The sequence below is a fragment of the Ambystoma mexicanum genome, chromosome 5p (assembly GCF_040938575.1).
Source record: "Ambystoma mexicanum isolate Mex_15411 chromosome 5p, UKY_AmexF1_1, whole genome shotgun sequence".
Classification (NCBI taxonomy): domain Eukaryota; kingdom Metazoa; phylum Chordata; class Amphibia; order Caudata; family Ambystomatidae; genus Ambystoma; species Ambystoma mexicanum.
The window spans coordinates 882848390-882863303 of record NC_090930.1 but is presented as its reverse complement, the minus strand read 5'-3'; the positions used below and the strand labels follow the sequence as shown (position 1 = coordinate 882863303).

Here is a 14914-nt window from a genome sequence, read left to right as displayed (position 1 = left end):
TCACGTCAAACCAATATTCGTGAACTTTTTTACATTGTATGCTTTTCCTTAGTTATATCCTATGAATTGAGAAACCATGCGAAACAGTGCAAATGTATCTTTCTGGCCACTGCCTTTTTACCAAAACTAACCACAACTACTCTACCTCATTTATACCCCTCACATCCCCCTTTAAACAAATCAAATATTAAACAAACCTAGAATCCACTTCTCAAACTTCAGTACCAATCACAACTTCGAGAACTGCTCCGTACAGAACACTTGAAAGAGAAGCGTCTTTTTTACATAGTATACTCTGTTAGTTATGTCTATCAAACAAAAAAATCATGCACAAAAGTGCTGAATTACCTTCGTGCCTGCAGCCTCTTTTCCAAAACTGACAACACTAATCTACCTTATTTGCAACCCTCACATCCTCCCTTCAAACAAATCAAACGTTAAACAAACCTAAAATTAACTTATACAAATCCAGACATCGAAAACCGCTCCCAACAGTAACACTGAATCGAGAAACGTTGATTCAGATCAGTGAAAACCTCACCCAAGTGAAGCAAAACACAATGTAACCACGGCTCTGCATGAACGCGTCACAGTGGCACACTTTATATTCATACAAAAAAGTTAAATAAAAAAGGTTCTCGATCTCAATACACAAATTCGAAACTTTCATTCACCTTAATACAACCCCCTTATAAGCATTTAAAATATAGATTTTAAAAAACAAAGACGTTTCTAAATTACCTAGATAATACTCCCCCTAACTAGCAACCACTAATTTTCACATTAACACCCTTTTCGTGCTGTTTCTCGATCTCGGCAAAAAGCTTGTAAAAAAATCCCTAGAACATCCCCAAGCCCGAAACATTCAGCAATAATCCTTCCTCGCCTTGCCGACATGCTCGCTACCCTCAAAACTGCTCAATGTACACCCTTTACATCATTTTAGGGCACTTTTCAATGGCAATTTGGAACTTGATCCGCGAATCGCGTAATGGCCACCTTTCAGAAATGAAACGGCTTGACAGCAGCAATGCATCATGGGAGATATAACTAACTTTTTAACTACAGGGGCACCCCGCTATGTGCCAAATCATTTTTTAAAATACTGGACGGAGTTGTACCAAAACAAAAAAGATTTTCCTTTGAGCGCTTTGTGCCAGACTTGTTTCTTATTTGGCGCAAATCCATCCAGTGGTTTGGACTATGCTTGTTGGCAAAAACTGTACATTGTCCCTATGGGAAATGGAATGGAAAAGTGAAAAACACATCCTTTTAAAATTCTTTATATCTTTTGAACCATACCACGGATTTGCATGAAACCTTCCATTCCCGGTGGCCCCAGGCCCTAATATAGGAATATCAGATGCTGTGCTGATCTGTGCTATAGCTCAAAAATTACCTTATAATCTTCGTTTTTCTTATGGATGATAGGTTTCACCTTAACTAAAGGGTGCCTATTGCCTGCCTATTATATATATATATTCAGTGAAAAAATGTTGTTAAAGGGACGTTATGGTTAATGGTAAAACCAAAAAACCTCAGAAATTCACCAGTTATGGTAAGCTAAGCAACCATAATTTGTGCCGCCATCAAGCACTGCTAATACTAACACCAAGGACATCAAATGTGGACGAGGTAGAGGTGCCAAGTCTGCTCCAGCAGCAGCCTCTTTACCATTGGCCACTGCAACAGCTGCTTCAAAACCACTCTGAAGGCTTCAGTCACAGTTCTTCAGTGGGAGGCAGACTGTCTCAGCATCTCGAAGAATGGTGAGCCATTACTTCAGATGCATGGGCTCTGGAAACAACAGCTCACGGCTACTGCCTTCCCTTTCTAAGGAAGCCTCAGACCAATCCACCGGGGAAACACTCTTTGAGGATTCCCGACCTGCTCCTTGTGCAGGCAGGAGATTTTAACCCTGCTAGAGAAAGGCACCATAGAACCAGTGTCTGTAGCGGAGAGGAACAAGGGTTGGTATTCCCCTTATTTTTTGATTCAGAAAAAGGACGGGGGACTGAGATCCATCTTGGACTTGAGATACTTGAACAAGTTCCTCAACAAAAACAAATTCAAGATGGTCACTCTTTCTCAGATCCTTCAGGCCCTCCAACTTCAGGATTGGTTGGTGTCATTGGACCTTCAGGATGCTTATTTCCATGTGCCGATCCATCTCAAGCACAGGAAATACCTGTGGTTCGCCGTTGGCAGCTTGCACTATCCGTTTCGAGTCCGGCATTCGGGTTGACCTACGCCCGAGGGTATTCACCAAACTGATGGTGGTGGTGGCAGCGCATCTCAGGAGAGGGGGGATTTACGTCCAACCATACCGGGACGATTGGCCGATCAGAGCGTGTTCTCCCGAACAAGCCTTGGATCCTCTCAACGTTACCTGCCACTCCCTTCACAGACTGGGCTTCTCCCTCAATTTGAAGAAGTCCCAAATGACACCTTCCCAGATACTCCCTTGGGAAAGTGTTCATCTCTCAAGGTGACGGCTCAAGACATTCTCCAGATGGTAACGAAATTCCAGCATGCCCAGACTCTTGCGGCCTTTGAGTTTTTGAGGTTGCTCGGCCTCATGGCATCCTGCATTTTCCTGGTGCCGGAGGCCTCTTTGCAAATGCAATCCCTTCAATGGGCTCTCCGATCACAGTGGTCCCAGTTCTCAGGACAGATGTCGGACCGCCTTCAGATTCTGCCCAGATTCTCACGGAATCTTCTGTGGTGAGACTGCGAGGAAAATGTTCTGAAAGACGAACACCTTTGGCCACCATGGCCGGAGATCACTGTAGTGACGGATGCCTCACTCACAGGGTGGGGAGCTCACGCCAACAAGTTGGCTGTCAGTGGCCGTTGGTCTCTGTCTGAGTCCAAGCTACATATCAATCTTTTGGAGCTGAGAGCGAAGGCTTTCTGCCATCTGTACAAGGAAAGAATGTCCTGATAATGACGGACGATATTGTGGCCATAAACCACCTCAACAAGAGAGGGGGCGTAGGGTTACTACCACTGTGCAGAGAGGCAATGCAGCTCTGGTTTTGGGTTATTCAAGAAGGAATCTCCCTCTCAGCGGTTCATCTGGCCGGGGAGGAGAACACGGCCGCAGAAGCCCTGAGCAGGCAGAGCACAGTCTCCCACAAGTGGGAACTAGCTTAGGAAGTCCTTCAAGAGATCTTCGCCCTTTGGGGAACCCCGCAAGTGGATCTGTTCGTGATCAGTGTCAACCGGAAGTACGAACTGTACTGCTCAAGGGAATCTCCTCCGAGAGGAGCTCTAGGGGATGCGTTTGTGGTGGATTGGGAATTCCCATTGCTGTGTGAGTTTCCTCAAGTCCCCGTCATTCCTCAAGTAATCAGGAAGTTAAGGAGGTTCGGAAACTGGATGATCCTCATTGCCCCGGGTTGGGCCAGGAAAACATGGTCCCCGGACCTTCTAGACATGTCCATCTGCCCTCCGATGCGTCTTCCACAAAGGGAGAATCTTCTCTCGCGAGCGGTGGGTCAGGTTCTCCATCCAGAGGTCAACACTCTCAACCTTCACGCTTGGTTTCTGAAAGGTTGATATAGAAGGATTGGGACCTCCCGGATGACGTGATGGAGGTGTTGCTTTCGGTGAGACGGCAAGCAGTGAAGTCTCTGTGCCGTTGTAATAAGTTTTGTGACTGGTGCAGAGTCAAGAATGTTGATCCTTTTCAGTGTAGGACACCACATATCCTATCCTTTCTGCTCTCATTGGCACACAAAGGTCTTCAAGCTGGTACCATTAAGGGTTACCTGGCAGCGCTTTCAATTTTTAAGCCCTCTTCAGAGGAATGTTCCTATTTTAAGTTCCCTCTTGTCACTCAGTTTCTAAAAGGTCTCACTAATGTGTTTCCACCTTCTACATTTCAGGTTCTGGTGTGGGACCTCAACCTGGTTTTAAAATTTCTGATGGGTGCTCCTTTTGAACCCTTGCAATCATGTCCATTGAGGTTGTTGACTTTTAAGACTATATTGTTGCTCTTACATCGGCAAGAAGAGTGAGCGAGTTGCAAGCGCTTTCTTCCAAGCCACCCTTTACTATATTCCACAAGGACCGGGTTGTTCTGAGGGTGACGCCCTCCTTCTTGCCTAGGGTGGTTTTGGACTTTCACCTACAGCAGAAAATTGTGCTGCCAGCATTCTGCACTTCCCCACATCCTAGTAAGGAGGAGCAAAGGCTAAATTGGTTGGATCCTAGGAGAGCGCTGAGCTTTTATATTTCCAGGATGTCCAAATTGAGAGTGGATGACTAGTTCTTTGTGGGATATATCAGACAGACTGGGCGGCTGTTTCCAAGCAGACCTTGTCTAGTTGGATCATCCTCACTATTGCTGAATGCTACAGGCTGGCAGGCAAGGACCCTCCTGAGGGGTTTCATGCCCATTACACTAGGGGCATGGAGAGAGGGGTCTCTATTAAGAACATATGTAATGCGGCAACGTGGTCATCTGTACACACGTTTACTAAGCATTATTCTCTTGATACTTCCCACGCTCAGGATGTTGCATTTGGTAAGGCAGTGCTTTATTCTGCCCTCTGAGAATTCTGCATGTCTAAATTCTTCTCCCTCCTCCTATCATGGATACTGCTTTGGGAGTTTGTCAAAGATGAGGAATATGTTGGAGGACACAATCCATTCGAAAAAAACAAGTTACTTACCGCTGGTAACGTTATTTTGATTGGATGTTCTTCCAGCGTATTCCTCATTGCCCTCCCAACCTACCCCTCTGTAGAATTTCCCAGGCTCTTGCAGCTGTCGTTCCCACAAGGCTGAGTACTGTCCTGCCCATATTTATGTGTGCTTCTGATGCACAAGGAGGGAAAAACGGAACTGAGGCCAAAGAGCACCATGCATGCTACTTATAACATCGGATGATGTCACCCTCGATGGAGGCCTTTGAGGTACATTGACTTGACACCATTGACGCACAGCGCCCTATGCCGAAAAAAATTCCGAAGCAGCCGAAGCTGGACATTACATGTCAAAGATGAGGAATACATTGGAGGAACATCCAGTCGAAAGAACGTTCTCGAGAGCAAGTTACTTGTTCATTAAGGGTGATTCCATCAGGCATCCACATAATGGGAAGAAAGTAAAGCTAAACATTATGCCACCTGTGACTCTCAAATGGTCGTCTAAGCCCTTCGATGTCCATGGGGCATATATTATGTGGGCCAGACTGTTAGATAAGCAAAAGAAAGATGTACAGAGCATAAGTCCAACATTAGTACATGGAATGAAGCAACACCAGTCTATAGACATTTTTTTGGAGAGATGCCACACCATTGCACAGATGAGATTTGGAATTCTGGAAATACTACACTTCTTGCCAAGAGGATGTAACCAGCTTTAGAGACTGACTCAGAGAGAACTCTTTTGGATACACCAGTTAGATTCATTGGAACCATTAGGAACAAATAGTTTTATCTTGGCCCATTGCTTTAATTATTCACACTATTTTGCAGCCTTAATTGTCTCTCCCAATAAGTGTTGCTCTTTCAAATACCATTGTGTCTATTACCACCTCTACTCTATGTATAAAGCGAGTGATCTTAAGGATATCTATGGTTTCTCGCGAATTGAATTTTCATGATTTCTCATGCTAATTCTGTTCTTTGTCCTTTAATATCCTGACTTTCTCTGAAATGCATGAGTCTGTTAATTTTCCATTTTGATTATTGTAACCAATATCTCTAGCTGAAATTGACTTTTAAACTAAGTGCTGTTCCATGGTTCAGACCATTTTGTTAGTCATAATTCCACCTTTTTAGTGAAAAGTAAGTAATTTTGAGGATATCTATGTTTATTAACAACCAAATCAATGATCAGACTTTTGTAGACTAACATTTAGATTGTCTATACAAGCTCAGAATTTGGTAATTTCTTTTTTTCTTTTAACAAGAGTTGCCAACTAGTATGCTTACAATCGAGTGCATACTTCGCTGTTGAAATCGTTCAAACTGATGATGTACCAGAATACCAGGTCATTTGTTTGAACTTCTCAACAGATCACACAACAAAGAACCATATTAACATCAATGTATGCATGTCACCTTAGATGTGACTTTTCTTAAGGATCTGAAAATGACTGTAACCTTTATATGTAAATGTTTGATCAATTACAAGATGTTATGAGAGGTTTACCAGATAGCAAGTTTCCACACTTATTATTTTTTCAAATATATTTTCTACTCTTCTGATTAGGATAGTGGTGAGCAGAAGGATTGAAGCATTTATGATGCCCAGTACTAGGAAACAAAGTAGTTATTGCGTTACTGCGACCGCATGATCATTTTGGATAGTTTGGTCATCTTCAAGTGGCCCTGGTGTGTGTATGTATATATATATATTTTCCAACTTCTGTATACCCACATTCTTCACCCGGCTGTCTAGATTTAGATACCACAGTATGCTTGGAGAGTTTGTAACTAAGGGCTGCTGAGACATTGATCCTCCATATATCTGGTTCTTAAATAGCCACAACATAACATTACTGAGCGGACTGCTCACAAGACGATCCATTTTGGATTAGAATACAGAGATGCAATGTCGTCGCTTTCCGTTAGATTACTCTGTAAATAACAGCCATTTTGTGTGGCCACATTGGCTATGACTTTCGTGTAAGCGTGGGGCACTTCTGGAAGCAACATACTGCATCTTGTAAGTCTCTGATCATGAACTTAGCAGGAAACTTGGATTTTTATTATTAAGAATTTAATGGATCTTATAGACCTTGGAATGATATATGGTTTCCTCTTTTATCTATTCTAGAACTTCCGAGTAGACCATATTGTTTATCAGGTCCAGTCTTTTTCATTATAAAGATATGTTCATACTGACCCCGATTACAGAACCTTTTGTAAAATTGTTGTTCTGATGGTTGGATAATTTGCTGACGCATCAATGACCCTCCTAGAGCCCATTTATTTCATTTTTTAAAATTGATTTTGCCATGTTGCTTTTCAAGGTATGTTGATTTTAATTTTGCTGCAATACTGAGTGGAAACACTGATAAGTTCTTATGCTTATTGATTTCACAGATTGGTTACTGTTTTTGCTTGTGAAGAAGGGACCAAACTCTCGAAACGCATTTTGTTTTTTGTAATAAAAATATTGTCTGATCTAAAGAAGAATTGAATAATCAGTTTAATGTAAATATGAGGATTTATTACATGATCAATTTCCACAAGAAAAACTGTGAATATGCCTACTGCATCAAGTTATTGGGCCAAATGTAGATTACAGGGACAGGGGGTGCCCTATCTATGGGATCTAGTTCTTGTTGTACTGAGTTCCATTATATGTGTCAGGACTGGTGGTTTCTCCTCTGCACCTAAAGTGCTATATTAATAATTCTACCAAAAGAAGCTCACATTCTGTTTTGAAAAGTTTTTTAGAATTTAGGAGTGCGTTTGGACATCTTCCTTTTGTTGTTCAGGCAAGTCATTGACAGGGAGAGCTGGCCAATTATGAGAGTGGGTGGGCTCTTTAAAAGGTAAGCTGGGAACAGTCTAGTGTGGGTTGTACGTGGGCGAGGACAGGCAGTGGAGGAGGACATCCGGGAGACCAGAGAAGAGAGCGTGGAAGGAGTGTGGAGGTCATTGGAGAAAGGGGTTTGTGCATGCGTGTGAGGAGTAAGTGTACTAGGGGTTGAGTAGGCGTAATGGGGGGTAGTAGTAACAGTGGTAGTAGTAGAGGGAGCAGTGGAGTAGTAGTGGGAGTGAAAAGTAGTAGTAGTAGTCAGTAATAGTTGCAATAGTAGAGCCTGGTAGTAAGAAAGGGAGGAAGCAGTAGTAGTAGTGCTAACAGCAGAGAAGTCGTTAACGTGCTGGTAATAGTAGGGGAGGAATAGTGAGAGGTGGTAGTGGAGTAGGAGAAGCGGTAAGAGCAGAAGTAGTGGTAGTAGTGAAAAGAGGAATTGAGAAGCAGGAGGAAAAGTAACATCAAAGGGAGGAGGTAGGATGGCAGAGTGTAAGATCAGAGAGATAGACACGTGGTGGGAGGAGAACATCTTTGGAATCCAGTGTAGGAGATAGTCAGTTGAGATTGTGCGTGTGTGATGAGTTGGTGGAACTGTGTGGAAGGAGGCACCATCCCTAACTCCCTTAGAACACTAAGAGGGCCTAGGAGAGGGAAGGCTAGAAGGTCCCTAGGGAGTAAGCCAGCCATCAATTAGGAAAACCACTGCAGCATTTAGTATGAAACAGATATGCGTCCCCTGGTGGTACCACTAACTCTAGCTGAGGACGCTTGGGATAGGGAGGGAGAAAATCGGTGGGAACTAGTTAGAGAGGGAAGGCACTAGCATCAAAACCTCCCCAGGAATCCGTGTAGCCCTAAAGATTGCTATGAGAATCCCTCAGCCAAGATGTTTGTCATACAAAATGAACACCCTTGGAACGAAGAAAAGTCTCAAGAGTGGTTATTTGTGGCAGACCCAGTCACATACTTCTCACCGCTCCCTTTTCTTGGGTCAGTCTCTTTTATTTTGGTCTCAAGGGGCTATCCTCCCCCTCAATGGAGCACACCCCTCTTCTGGGGTTATTATTGGGCGCAAGGGGCTCCCCTGCTCTGGTTCTCTCACTTCCCCAGCAAAATCATCTCCTCAGCTCAAAGCCCAAAACACACCATCTGTGTTTCTTAGTCTTAGTTTTGAAGCCCTCACCAGTAGGAGAGGTAGCGTTTGGTGCCAGTTGGGGGCAGATAATACAGCACAAGTGTGAGACCGGGGGGGCACTGGGCACCAGGGGAAGCCGGGGGTGGGGGAGCCCATCCCTCAACTTCCCCCACTGCCCCATCCTGGCTTTGCCACTGCCCTGCACTGTCATTGATTGAAGCAAACGTTTGAATTGATTGTTTAATTGGCTTCCTGCCATCTTGGATCTATTTCAATTGGTTTCCAATACAGGATCTGGTGTTCGTCTGCTGCTATTCTCTTGCCTTACCTCCTAGCTGTTCCCTGCACTGAAGTACATTTTGTGGGCTTCTGGGGGCTAACAGGCCTTCCCAAGTGACAGGAAAACCTCTAGTAAGTTCCCAAAAAAAAGGGAAGGACGAATTTCTCTTCTTAAATGCTGCCGTTGCATGGGAGGGTGAAAACTGTTCCCTTTCACAGGTCGCCTACTGGACAGGGTGCTTGGCATTAGTCCGTTTTTTCCTGTTGAGTATCTGAACTTGTTGGCGCTGGGCTCTTTCTCCTTAATGTATGTTTCCCTGACAGACACTCTGGAATCCGCTCCAGGTTTTGGATCTCTAAATCCGATTTATCGTGGGAGATGCAGTACAGAATATCCTGTTTTTTTTGGACTTGGTAGTTTCTAACTAGTTGCTTTTCTAGGGGTTTGGAAATCATTCTGGACTGGTCTTGTCAGTCCCACTCTCAGGCGGATCGAAAACTGGAAGCGATGTTGGCACTGTGACTTTTTCTTCACACGTAAGCTGAAGCAGCTTTGACAGAGAAGCATAACGATTGCTTCTGGTATTGACATAGAATTTATCTTGCCAAACATCATCCCCACTAGTCCGATAGTGGGTTTACTTAAATTTCGTAGCTTTCAACTGTTTAAATATAGACATTGAAAGCTAAAAGACCATCTTATATTGTATCTAAATCCTACATTGACCTATGCACCATAAGACCTCTAGACAAGTCCAACTCTATTTAGAATGGATGTTTGCAGGAATTTGCTAAAGAAGCCATTAATAATTTGCTTTGTCACATTCATGAATTACATTTTTGCTTTAAAGATTGCATAAGCTGAAAGTATGTTACTAATTAACTGTTGTTGGTTTTCAAGTGATTTATATCTCAAAATGTGCATATTGTTGAATGGCTTTGGTACGTACATTACTGTTGTGGTGATGGTTTTGGCAAGACTTTTATTCTGAAATAGACTGCAAAACCTATGCAACCCTCTAAGACTATAAAATGTAAAGCTGGGCAGTTAACAGTCCGCCCTACAATAGTCTTCTTTACTTACAAACCTGTTGTGCATTGACCTACCCATATCCAGTTTAGCAAGCCATTGCTAAATGTACCTCTCAACAACAAGCAAATTTAGATTGGCCTTGAGAATATGGTACCCATATGACTTGAGGGACAATGTCCAAGTCAACTACTAATAATTTTGACAATTTAACTTGAGTTTAGGTGGTTGTCTTATAGATTCTGACGATACCTTTTGTATTGCAGGGAACCCACTCTTGGTCAATATTGTGTCTGGGTGAGCGTCGCCTGTGGTAAGTACAGTCATTTAGAAAATACTTGGATCTCAAAGTGGTTTGTCAATGTATGTTTGTGTCACCGGCTCTCACAAGATTTTGCCATTCTTACTTGCTCTGTCTTTTTTTCTCTCTTGTCTTCACTGTTCTCTTAAGAGGCTTTTGACAAACTACAGGGACTTGGCATGTTTACACACACCATGTGATATTGATTGCAGTATTAGATTACCCAGTAATCCCCCTTGCACTTCCCTCTTCCCTCTCCCCTGCACTTGCGTGTTCTCAATGTCGCTGGGCCTAGTAAGATCGTTGAAAAAAAAAACAGCATGATTTCAAGTACATTCACGTTATAGAGGAAGGTAGCAACAGGATTGACATATTGTGTTGTGAAGGTTTATTCATCCAACACACCTTTGCCGCAAATGTTGGGAAGGGGACACGATCTTCCCGCACCCCCAATCGCTTTAGGATAAGGCCACAGCCTAATGTAAGAGACCGGGGGGAGGGGGTGCCCTTAGGGCTTCTGCACAATAAAATTGGTGTATGCTTTATAGATGTAGTGCATATGCGGGAACAAACGGCATCTTAGATATTAGCAGCCATATTGGAACATAAGGTCCAAACGCAGCGCAGCAGCCAGCATCCCAGGGCAAGGCCACAAACATGAGGTAAATACCGGGTTGTGTCCCGGGCACTGATGAGAAAGGCCAGAGCTACAGAGATCCATTAACCCTCCATTGTTCTAACGAACCTGCCAACCTTTGCGCCCTGGGAAGAATGTGCCCTGCAAGGCCATGGGAGGAGGGCTGTGTGTCTCTGTATGCTACAATCACACAAGATGGAGGGCACGGGCTCCAACAGTCCCAATTCTAAGTTATAGTACCCAAATGCCCTAGCCTCAAGACCCCTGAATTCCAAGGTGCCAGCCAGCCCCAGACCACTAATCCTAAAACTGTTAGGCGCCCGATCGATCAAGAAAGATCAGAAAGCAGGGCTCTCTTGCCTTCACTTCTGGGTGGTGTGATTTGTGCTCTGAGATGCAGGGAGGGCTGGAATTACAGCCCAGAGCGAGGGTGAAACACCTTGGAGAGGTGCCTGCCTGTCTGAGAGCGAGTGAAGTGGGTGAGTTAGTACGACCTCGGCTTCTCCCCTCCCCGTGATCCCGTGTCTGCTTGTACCAGATGCACTGCTACATAGATAAAGATGTGTTGTTTAGCTTGAAAATTAATTGCCAATTACTTAGCTTGAGACAGATGACTTATGCAGCATCACCCACGTGGAAGAAGATGAACGGACAGGGCTGGCACCAATGGCTTGGCATCCCCTATGTAGTAGGTGGCCTATGTAAAGGGTCTCACCAACCAGCTGCACAGGTTTCCACTGTATGTAATGATGTCACTGATGACGCTGTGTATCCTTATAATGTCCTGCTCATGCAGATTTCGCCAGAACGTTACGTTCTTTGTTGTTGCTTTCCATTTTTGTGTTGAAATAAAAATTGTTATCCTCGCAAGAGTTGTATTGGGCCCTTTCCCCTAGTGGGTTGCATTTTTTCTAGTGTGAGCATATTGGGGGCATTCCTACATTTGGTGACCCCAACGTGATCCCAGCAACCTCCCTCCGCCCCCAAGATGATGATGATGATGATGATGATGGGGGGGGAGAAAGTTGTGCGTGCGTGCGTGCGCGCGTGCGTGTGTGTGTGTGTGTGTGTGTGTGTGATATTTTATGCAGAAAAGTAGGAGTGTACGGAGCCTCTCAGGGTGAGGGAAAATGATGGCGCCATTTGTTTTGTGACAGCAGATAAAGGGAAAAATTAGGTGCCCCATATAATTATTGGGCTCGGTGGAAGTAGTTGTTGGTTTAGCTTGTTGTTGTAAGTATATTATGATTTTTTGTGCAAGGAGCGAAGGCCGGAGGTGGGCCAGTATTGATAAGTTGTTTTGAGAGCGTGTAGTGTGATAGTGGATGTGGAAAGGGGGGAGGCAGAAGTGTTTGCAGGGGGCGACGCAGAGGTAAGGGTGGTGGACTTGTAGTGACGTTTGTGATAAACTGTGCACAGTGCAGATTTGTAAAAACTGAGGTTTTGGGGTGCGCAAACTGAAAGATGGGAGGGGGACGCCCATCGAGGATATGTACAGCACATTACCATTGTACAGGGATAAGGTAGAGAAGTATCACAAGCAATGGGTGATAGAGACACAAGGGGGGATGCCCCACTCTTGGCCAGAGGAGGGCACCCACAATATAGGGATACTAGACCATGTGAACAGTTTTTGCTGAGAAATACAAAAGTAAAAAACTCCAAAAGAGTAAAGAGATATTGGATTCATGGAAGATGATAGAAGATGTGGAGGCCACTGATGGGCGTGTGGGACTCACTATTACTATACAATACTAGAGGAGTCACGGCAGGGGCCGCCTTGGATGTAAGGTCAGTGACGGCATGGGAGAATGGGGCTGCACCCCCACACACAGGGTTTTGCGCACTCGCCCAGGCACTGCGTATACAAACCCAATGTACGTGCACACCCTGGTGACTGCCCCACCCCCCGACACCAAGGGCTATTCCGCCCCAGGACAGTAAGGTTCAGAAGGAGTTAGAAGACACATTGGAGGCTATACAGGTAGAATTGTCTCGACTGAGAGCGACTCAAGAGGGAGGGGGAAAGAAGGGGAGTGGGGTGGATTATTGGAGAGCTGGAGATATCTTGTTTCGGTTGAGTAGCACGGCCATAAAGAATGTACACATTGAGAAGGAGGCAGGTGGTGATGGGCAAGCGGGAAGCATGGGGTATGGGATGGTGAGGTCCGACAGACACAGGAAGAGAATTGGGGGAAGACAAATGGGACACAATGGAGGAGAATGAGAATGAGGATGATGAAGGGGAGGCGCAGTAGGCACCAGAGGTCTCACCGCGTCTGGACAGTTTGTGGGGACCTCAGTTGAGGAGTAGGTTTGGCCAGGTGGTAACAGCAAGGAAAAAAGGAAGTGCTGGGCGTAAAGAAGGGAAGAGTAGAGGTATTCAGATGCCACTATTACATAGAGGCCTGGGGAGAACGCACTATGTGCCTTGGGCACAAATGGATAAGAACAACCTGGTTAAGTTGCTCCCGCCCCTTACTTCTGGTGCCAGAAAATGGATCTACACCTTTGAAAAGCAGACAGCGGGAATTCCCTTGGCCGTGGGAGACCTGAAACTCTTACTTGTCACAATTGTGGGGGGATCAGGTCGGAGATGTATGGGTTGAAGCAGATATCAGGACTAAAATTGGACACTAACGTGCACAATGGTGCACCCTTTAATAATATCAGGGTGCAGGTATAGGATGTGCTGCGACGGACGTACCCTGAAACTCCAGATCTGCAGTCTATCATGCAGTACACAATGAGGGATGATGAAGACCCTGTGCAATACATTATTCAAATTCAGGAGATGTTGCATGCAGAGACGGGGGACCAGTGGGACCGATCAGTTCCTCTTTTTTATTTTGTTATTAAAGGGGTGTACCTAAGGAAGGTCAGAAGGCGCTTGACAAAATAGTGGGCATTGAAGCGAAGCGATGGGCCGAAATTCTGACCATAATTATACACCATTGTAAAAGGATAAAAGAGTAAGAAAAGGAAACAGCCCATAGACTACAGCCTGAAGAAGCAAAACTAGTACAGAAAAAAGCTAGCAAAAATAGCAGTTAAAGGGGCGGTTTCATCAAATACGCAAGCAGTGGTGGTGGAGCAGACCTCAGCATGTCCAGATGTAAGAATAGCAGCGTTTTCTCTTGGAGGAGGACAAGGACAGTGGGAGGCGGACCTCCGTACCCCTACCAGGAGTGGCAACAAGGAGGTCAGCAGCACAGGAAGGGCGGTTTCAGGGGGGAAAGAGGGTGATTTGGAGGTATGGGACCTCAAGGAGCAGGTATGGGTCCCTCGCAGTGCCAGAGCTGTGGGAAGTGGGGACATTTTGCAAGGGAATGCAGGAGCAGGCCCAGGGGAAGGAGGAGGTTTGTATGCCAATTACTACCCACCGCCCCAGCAACAACAGGTACCAACCCCGAGGCCCACCTCCATTCCATGTGAAATACATCAGGCCTACACTCAATTACCACCACGATCCCAGTGGAACAGAGCCCTCAACTTACGCAACCACCAATGCCCCAACAGAATACCATGTATGGGAATTGCATACCGACGACCAACGCTGTGCCGAATGGCAACATTGGGCCCCATGATGGGTGAGCGTGATGGGGAACAACCCTTTTGCGTTCCCGGGCATAAACACATACCCTGACTAGGACAGCCCACAGAGAACTTGTGTGTGCCCAGTCCTGTCCATTACAGTCCACCCAGAGGGAAACCCATGTGTGGCGCTGAGAAAGGTAATAAGCAATTCATCTTCATGGTTTACACAGGGGCCGCTAAATCATGCATCAGTGAGGGAAACTTCTGACTAGCCGGTGAAACCCTTGACATGGAAGGCTTCTCTGGGGCTGTCGCCACAGTTCCCTAATCAAAAAAAGTGGATATCAAAATAGGAGGAAAGTTGACACATGCACCCCTGTTGTATTCTGAGAGCTCCCCTATAAACTTGTTGAGGCGAGATCTGTTATGCAAATTGAATATGACCATCTCCTTTACAGACCAAGGAGTAGTGTGTGCCAACCCGGGCATGTC

The 14914-nt window shown here is 45.1% G+C and overlaps 1 protein-coding gene across 11 annotated transcripts in view; it reads left to right on the top strand.

Annotated features, from left to right (window-relative positions):
- The window catches only part of COA1 (cytochrome c oxidase assembly factor 1), an 813838-nt gene that overhangs the window by 216376 nt on the left and 582548 nt on the right, over positions 1-14914 (top strand). For all 11 annotated transcript variants that reach the window (XM_069613311.1, XM_069613319.1, XM_069613316.1 and 8 more), the window contains one exon: positions 10214-10260. The gene's annotated coding sequence lies outside the window, so the exon portion shown is untranslated. The remainder of the gene's footprint in view (positions 1-10213; positions 10261-14914) is intronic.